The sequence below is a fragment of the Trichechus manatus genome, unplaced genomic scaffold (assembly GCF_000243295.1).
Source record: "Trichechus manatus latirostris isolate Lorelei unplaced genomic scaffold, TriManLat1.0 scaffold00105, whole genome shotgun sequence".
NCBI lineage: Eukaryota > Metazoa > Chordata > Mammalia > Sirenia > Trichechidae > Trichechus > Trichechus manatus.
Window position 1 is genome coordinate 9710145 of NW_004444041.1, and position 8454 is coordinate 9718598.

An 8454-nucleotide genomic window follows, 5' to 3' on the forward strand; every position below is an offset into this window, starting at 1 on the left:
AACATGGATGAATCTGGAGGGCATTATGCTGAGTGAAATAAGTCAATCACAAAAGGACAAATATTGTATGAGACCACTACTGTAAAAACTCATGAAAAAGTCTACACACAAAAAGAAACAATCTTTGATGGTTATGAGGGAGGGGAGGGATGGGGATGGAAAAACACTAAATAGACAATGGATAAGTTGTAACTTTGGTTAAGGGTAAGACAGTACACAATACTGGGGAAGCCAGCACAACTTGTACAAGGCAAGGTCATGGAAGCTCCACAGACACATCCAGACTCCATGAGGGACTAAATTACTGGGCTGAGAGCTGTGGGGACCATGGTCTTGGGGAACATCTAGCTCAATTGACATAACATAGTTTATAAAGAAAATGTTCCACATTCTACTTTGGTGAGCAGCATCTGGGGGTCTTAAAAGCCTGTGAATGGCCATCGAAGATACTCCCCTGGTCTTACCCCTTCGGTAGCAAGGGAGAATGAAGAAAACCAAAGACACAAGGGAAAGATTAGTCCAAAGTACTAAAGGACCACAATTATCACAGCCTCCACCAGACTGAGTCCAGTACAACTAGATGGTGCCCGGCTACCGCCACTGACTGCTCTGACAGGGATCACAATAGAGGGTCCCAGACAGAGCTGGAGAAAAACATAGAATAAAATTCTAACTCGCAAAAATAGACCAGACTTACTGGTCTGACAGAGACTGGAGAAACCCTGAGAGTATGGCCCCTGGACCCTCTTTTAGGTCAGTAATGAAGTCACTCCTGAGGTTCACCCTTCATCCAAATATCAGACAGGCCCATAAAATGAAATGAGACTAAAGGAGCACACCAGCCCAGGGGCAAGGACTAGAAGGTAGGAGGGAACAGAAAAGCTGGTAACAGGGAACCCAAGTTTGAGAAGGGAGAGTGTTGACATGTTGTGGGGTTGTTAACCAATGTCATAAAACAATACATGTACTAACTGTTCAATGAGAAGTTAGTTTGTTCTGTAAACCTTCATCTAAAGTACAATAAAAAATAGGGTCTTTAAAGATGTTATCAGTTAACATGAGGTCACGCTGGAGCAGGATGGGAGAAGAGACGTAGAGACATACACACACATGAACATAGGGAAGATGGCCACGTAAAGACAGAGGCAGAGACTGGAATGATCTACAAACCAAGAAATGCCAAAGATAAACTGGCTGTCAGCAGAAACTAGGAGAGAGGCATGGAATAGATATTCCTTCAGAGTCCTCAGAGGGAATCAATACGGCCAATATTCTGAGTTTAGACTCCTACTGTCCAGAACTGTAAGACCGTGTATTTCTGTTCTTATAAGCCACCCACTTTGTGGTACTTTGTTAAGGCAACCTTCTTGTTGTTGTTGTTGCGGTGTGCCGTAGAGTCAATTTCGACTCAGGTTTAGCACCTCATGAGGAAGTTGTAAACCAGTTGCTTCAGGGGTATAAATTTAAGCTCTATTCACTTTATGTGTGTCTTTAAGACAATTTACGTATTTGAAAACCACAGGAGAAGGCTAACCCTCAGACTGGAAAAAAAAAGACTTTTGAATTAGAATTATTAATTTTAAATTAGAATTATAAACAGATTGATTATTCTTATAAGCCACTGTTTATTAGAAGGATTTCATAATGTAAAGGGGTTAGTCTGCTAGTCCATGTAGTTTGCTTCCCTGCTCTGCTCATGGAAGTCTTTATTCCTACCCAGGCTGCTTGACTAAATTTGGCATTTCTTTGGATCTTAATGCTTTGACCTTGACAGAATACCACCTCTTTCATTTGCCTCTGTTTGGTAGAACAACATAAGCCAAAAATAAGTTTTTTTGAAGGATATGGGTAGCTCAAAACTGAAGGAAAAATTAAATATCAGGCCTCAGAAGCTAGGGATACTCCAGAGAGTAACAGGAACTAAAGGACCGTATCTTCAGAGAGTTACCTCTGGATCTTCAAGAAGAATTGTCTCTATCCATTTTCAGTCACTAAGACTATTCACCCAAGTTTAAAATTTTGGAGCAAAAGAATCTTACTGGTCTAACTTGTGTGAAGTGCCATCCCTTGCCAGGAAAATCCACAAAGGAAAACTGGGATGCTATGACTAGAAAAATGGGAAAATGAGCTGGCCAAACAAAATGGTTCTATGGTTTTCCAGTGGTAGAAATTGCTTGAATAGCTCTGGTTCCTTTCAAGCCAAGAAAAATAAATAAATAAAAATAGACTCTTTTGGGCAATCATTGGAATGCCAGTGGTATTGTAAACCTAATGTTAATATTTAACTAATTTTGATGCCATTTTCACCCTAAATAGAACTCATGTTAGAAAGTAAATTTGTAGCTGTGTAACTTTTCTAGTAAAACTGATACAGGAAGCATCAAAAGAAGATAGAGCCACTGTACTAAAAAGAATTGGTTGATGTTCAACCATTTCAGGAGGTAGCATGTGATCAAGAACCGATGGTACTGAAGGAAGAAGTCCAAGCTGCACTGAAGGCATTGGTGAAAAACAAGCCTCCAGGAATTAATGGAATACCAATTGAGATGTTTCAACAAATGCATGCCACACTGGAAGATATCACTTGTCTATGCTAAGAAATTTGGAACACAGCTACCTGGCCAACCGACTGAAAGAGATCCATATTTGTGCCCATTCCAAAGAAAGGTGATCTAACAGAGTGCGGAAGTTATCAAGCAATATCATTAATATCACATGCAAGTAATATTTTGCTGAAGATAATTCAGAACCGTTGCAGTGTACATTGAGAGGGAACTGCTAGAAATTGAAGCCAAATTCAGAAGAGGACATGAAATAAGGGATATCACTGCTGATGTCAGATGGATCTTGGCTGAAAGCAGAGAATACCAGAAAAATGTTTACCTGTGTTTTATTGACTATGCAAAGGCATTCGGCTGCATGGATCATAACAAATTATGGATAACATTGCAAAAAATGTGAATTCCAGAACACTTAATTGTGCTCACGTAGAACCTGTATATAGACCAAGAGGCAGTCATTTGAACAGTACAAGGGGATACTGCATGGTTTAAAATCAGGAAAAGTGTGTATCGGGGTTATATCTTTTCACCATGCTTATTCAATCTGTATACTGAGCAAATAACCCAAGAAGTTGGACTATATGAAGAAGAATGGGGCATCAGGATTGGAGGAAGACTCATTAACAACTTGCGATATGCAGATGACTCAACCTTGCTTGTTGAAAGTGAAGAGGACTTTATGCACTTATTGATGGAGATCAAAGGCTACAGCTTTCAGTATAGATTACACCTCAACATAAAGAAAACAAAAATCCTCACAACTGGATCAATAAGCAACATTGTGTTAAATGGAGAAAAGATTGAAGTTATAAAGGATTTCATTTTACTTGGATCCACAATCAATGCCCATAGAAGCAGCAGTCAAGAAATCAAATGGCATATTGCATTGGCAAATCTGCTGCCAAAGACCTCTTTAAAGTATTAAAAAACAAAGATGTCACTTTGAGAACTAAGGTGCATCTGACCCAGGCCATGGTATTTTCAATCGCATCAGATGCATGCGAAAGCTGGATAATGAGTAAGGAAGACCGAAGAGAGTTGTTGCCTTTAAATTATGGTGTTGGGGAAGAATATTGAATATACCATGAACTGCTAGAAGAACAAACAAATCTGTCTTGGAAGAAGTATAGCCAGAATGCTCCTTAGAAACAAGGATGGTGAGACTACATCTCACATACTTTGGACATGTTATCAGGAGGGACCAGTCCCTGGAAAAAGACATTATGCTTGATAAAGTAGAGGGTCAGTGAAAAAGAGGAAGGCTCTCAATGAGATGGATTGACACAGTGGCTGCAACAGTAGGCTCAGACATAGCAATGATTGTGAGAATGGCTCAGGACTAGACGGTTTCATTCTGTTGTACATAGAGTCACTATGAGTCAGAACTGACTTGACAGCACCTAACAATAACATATCACATAATTCTTAAATTAGTAACACGTCACTTCTTGGGGAGGAAGATAAGGCGACATGAATTATTAGGTCACCCCATCTGCCTTTGCTGAAGAACACAATAAATTTATTCTCTGAGGAGGTAAGGGTGTGACAGGTCACCAGTGGTGAGTTGAATTACTGCTTCTTCGCTGCATCAGTGGCCATTAGATGGGAGCATGCTGATTATTCAGGGGAACAGAAACCGCCATGGTAGCCACTGCCATAGAATCAGCATCACCTACTTTTGATGATAAGTACAGTACATTCAACTTAACAAATCAATGTAACCTCTGAAAAATATTTATTATTGTGAAATGTGACTTTATTTGTTTTCATGTTAAAATAGAAAACAGTTTCCCATGGTTCATCCAAGTAGAGACTGTGATCTTCAATAAACGTTTTCACCATCATATGCATTATTTTTATGTCTGCTTCACTTGTAATTTTGGTATATACTAGCTACTATTTAGGTAATATTTTGTGCTTAGAAAATGCCCAAAGAGATTATTAAATTCTAGTCTTTAGATCCGGCAAAAATTCACTAAATTAGAGATCTTTGTATTATTTCTTTTCCTTGATGCTAATAAAAAAAAAAAAAAAAAAAAATACTGAACTACATTTTAGAGCCCAGTGCCTTCTTATATTTTAAATTATTTATACTTTTAAATGCAATTTCAAATTCTACTTTTAAATGCTATTTCTGGGTATGTAGTCATGCTACCTTGGCTTATAATATTGGCAATTAAATAAGAGTAGGCTTAGTGATTATTTAGGAGAAAACTTTGGCCTCCAAGGCAACATTGAATAAACTTAGGTCATTTTGGCTATACGTAAAACTTTAACACGCTATTTAATAAAACTATACCAATAACGTAATGAAGCTACAAAGGCTTCAGGAAAGCTAGAAGAATCTTTGTGGACTTTATTCTTAATAATTCAAAATGTCAGTATGAGGAAGACCATTATTAGGGCCATGATTACACATGAAAAATGAAGCAGAATGTTATGTAATTAATTGACTAGTCACCTGCAGACCAGAGAAGTTGAGTGCCTGTATTTTTGGTGGATAAGGTTGTCTTAGCTTGCATTATCTCGATTGGCTCATTCGATGTTTGTGACTAATTGTATGTTAGATTTCCACTAAATATTTGAACTCCCTTTTCATATGCAGCATTGTCACTGGGCAGAGGACGCCCAGCCAAGGACCTCACTTTTCAGTACCTCCTCCTTTCCTCCAGACGTGGCAAATGATTCATCCTTTCCAATGGAATGTGGCAAGAGTGATCTGTGTCCCTTCCAGGCTGAGACTTTGAAGAAGCAGGTGGGGCTTTTCTGTCACCTTCTCCTCTTTTCTCCCCAAGATAGAAGGAGCCTGGAGTTCTGACTCACCACAGAGCACCACGTCCTTCTCCCCAACTAGGAACACCTGCATTAAATTATTATGTGAGCAAGCAATCAACTTCTATTATGTTAATTCCCAGAAATTTTTGGCTTTAATTATTATTGAAGCTATTATTATCCTGATTAATATATTTAGCAGGATACTTGTGTAATCTTTTGCTTCAATCTGGCCATATCTATCATCTGTCCATCTGTCTATCCATTCATTCATTCAACAGATATTTATCGAGTGTCTATTATGTGCAACCACCATCTATCTGCCAGTTTGTCATACTGTGGTGGCTTGCATGTTGCTGGAAGCTATGCTACTGATATTTCAAATACCAGTAGTGTCACCCATGGTGGACAAGTTTTAGAGGAGCTTCCAGACTAAGACTAGGAAGAATGGTCTGGTGATCTACTTCCAAAAATTAGCCAATGAAACCCTTATGGATCACAGAATATTGTCTGAGACTTCAACTCGATTACTTTAGATGTGTTATCAGGAGGACTTATCCCTGGAAAAAGATATCATGTCTGGTAAAGTGGAGGGCTGGTGAAGGCAAGGGAGGTCCTCAGTGAGATGGACTGACATGATGGCCACAACAATGGACTTAAATATACTACTCTCAGGAAGATGGCCCAGGACTGGGCAACATTTGTTCCATTACACATATGGTTGCCATGAGTTGGAGCTGAGTCAACGGCAACTAACAATAAAACATAATTCTGTGCAAGGCACTATCCTGGGTATACATTAATGAAGATAGGCATGATACTATATTGTTATAGTGTAAGAGGTAGATTCTTGGAAGGAGGGGGTGGGAGAAGATAGACATTAAACAAGTCAATTATAAATGTGATGAGTGAAGGGATAAGTACAGGCTGCTATGAGAACATATAAGCAGGGGGGCCTCATCCGATATAGGGAGTCAGGAAGGATTTCTGTGAAAATGACTCATAAACCGAAACTTGGCATTTGAGTAGAAATGAACCAGACAAGGACTGGCCAGTGAGAGGTGAGAGTAGAGGTAAGGAACTGAGAGAATATTCCAAGCAGAGACAGTAGCATGTGTGAAAGCCCTCGGGCTAAGGAAAATGTATTTCATTCAGCAACTAAAAGAAGACAATGGCTAATTTAGTATTTCGTTCACAGTGTTATTTACTAGACAAGCAAATTAAAGCACCAACATTTTCAAAGGTGTCTGGCATAATGCCTCTTTCAAATCGGCATTGGTTTCATCACTATCTGAAATGTGAAACTAATGAGAGTAGCTAGTATGGCCTGATTAGCTGTGTCTTCCTTCTGTTCTTTGCTGCTATGTCAGGTTAGGAACAAGCCAGCTAATTATGCACAGACTTTTAGCAGCTGCCTTTATTGGGGTGGCAACGATGCACCTCTGATTCCCCAGCAGTATCTGCTTTAAATATGTTGTCCTATTATATTTTCATATAAATACACCTTCAAATCAGGAACCAAAATTCATCAGGCCATGTTGATCCTACTTTTTTCTCCTCCTTCTCTTCTTTCTCTTCCTCCTCCTCCCCCTTCTCTCTCTCTCTCTCTTTTTTTCTTTAAAAAAATATGGTGTCTTAGTTATCTAGTGTTGCCTTAACAGAAATACCACAAGTGGATGGCTTCAACAGACAAGTTTAATTTCTCACAGTCTAGTAGGCTAGAAGTCCAAATTCAGGGCTTGAACTCCAGGGGAAGGCTTCCTCTCTCTGTTGGCTCTGGAGGAAGGTCTTTGTCATCAATCTTTCCCTGCACTAGGAGCTTCTCCTCACACGGACCCTGGGTCCAAAGGACGCGCTCTTCTCCTGGCACTACTTTCTTGATGGTGTGAGGTCCCAATGTCTCTCTGCTTGCTTCTCTCTTTTATATCTCAAAAGAGATTAAGACACAACCTAATCTTGTAGACTGAGCCCTGCCTCATTAACATAACAACTGCTGCTAATCCCACCTCATTAACATCATAGAGGTAGGATTTACAACACTTAGGAAAATCATATCAATGACAAAATGGACAATCACACAATACTGGGAATCATGGACTAGCCAAGCTGACATACATTTTAGGGGGGACATAAGTCAATCCATAACATATAGTTACTATGTTTATTTGGGTAAAAATTACTATGGGTAGATGATATATTGAATTACTGTATTGTACATCTATAGGAACTCATGAGAAACAGAAACAGCTAACAAGTGAACAATAGAAGCCCCTATGCCATCTAGAATCTGAGAACCTAGGATGATTGTGGCCTAGAAATATTTATAATATGAAAAATATTCTTTCCTGAGATCCCCTTTTCTCGCTAGTCAAATTAACGCATTATTTTTCTCAGCACTGTCTTCCTCATGTGTAAAACAGACATAGAATCCAAGGGGGAAGCAGGTTAATTGCCAACATCTGTGCTGCATCATACCATGCTTTTGAAACTTATAAAAGCACAAAGCAGCTGAAAGATTTGCTTCTCAAGAGAGTCAAGATGAGTTTTACTAGACCTGAAAAATAAAACAAGGTTCAATAATTGGGAGGAACCGGTTGAATTATCTATCAGTCTAAGGAGAATTACGTACTCACTAGAGAGGTCTTGTCTACTTTTCTCTGGTCCTTTGTGTAGAACAACAAAACCTACACTTACAATAGCTAGCAGTGGTTTACCAGTAACTAGCTGCCGTCGAGCCAGTTTCGACTTATGGTGATCCCATGTGTTTCAGAGTAGAACTCTGCCCCATAGGATTTTAATGGCTATAACTTTTCAGAAGTAGATTGCCAGACCTTTCTTCTGAGGCACCTCTGGGTGGGTTTGAACCACCAACCTTTAGGTGAGTAGCCTAGAGTTACCTGACCCTGTTTGCCTAGCACTCAACTTCTGAAAAATCAGCCATTGAAAACCCTATGGAGTACAGTTCTACTCTGATACAAATGGAGTTGCCATGAGAAGGAATCGACTCAACAGCTGGTTTGGGTTGGTGCTAGGTTATTTGGACCTGCAAAAGTTTATGATGAACTGAGGCAGCTGGTCACTTGCCAGCTCTGGAGTTACTCCTCACCCCGTGATCCCCCTG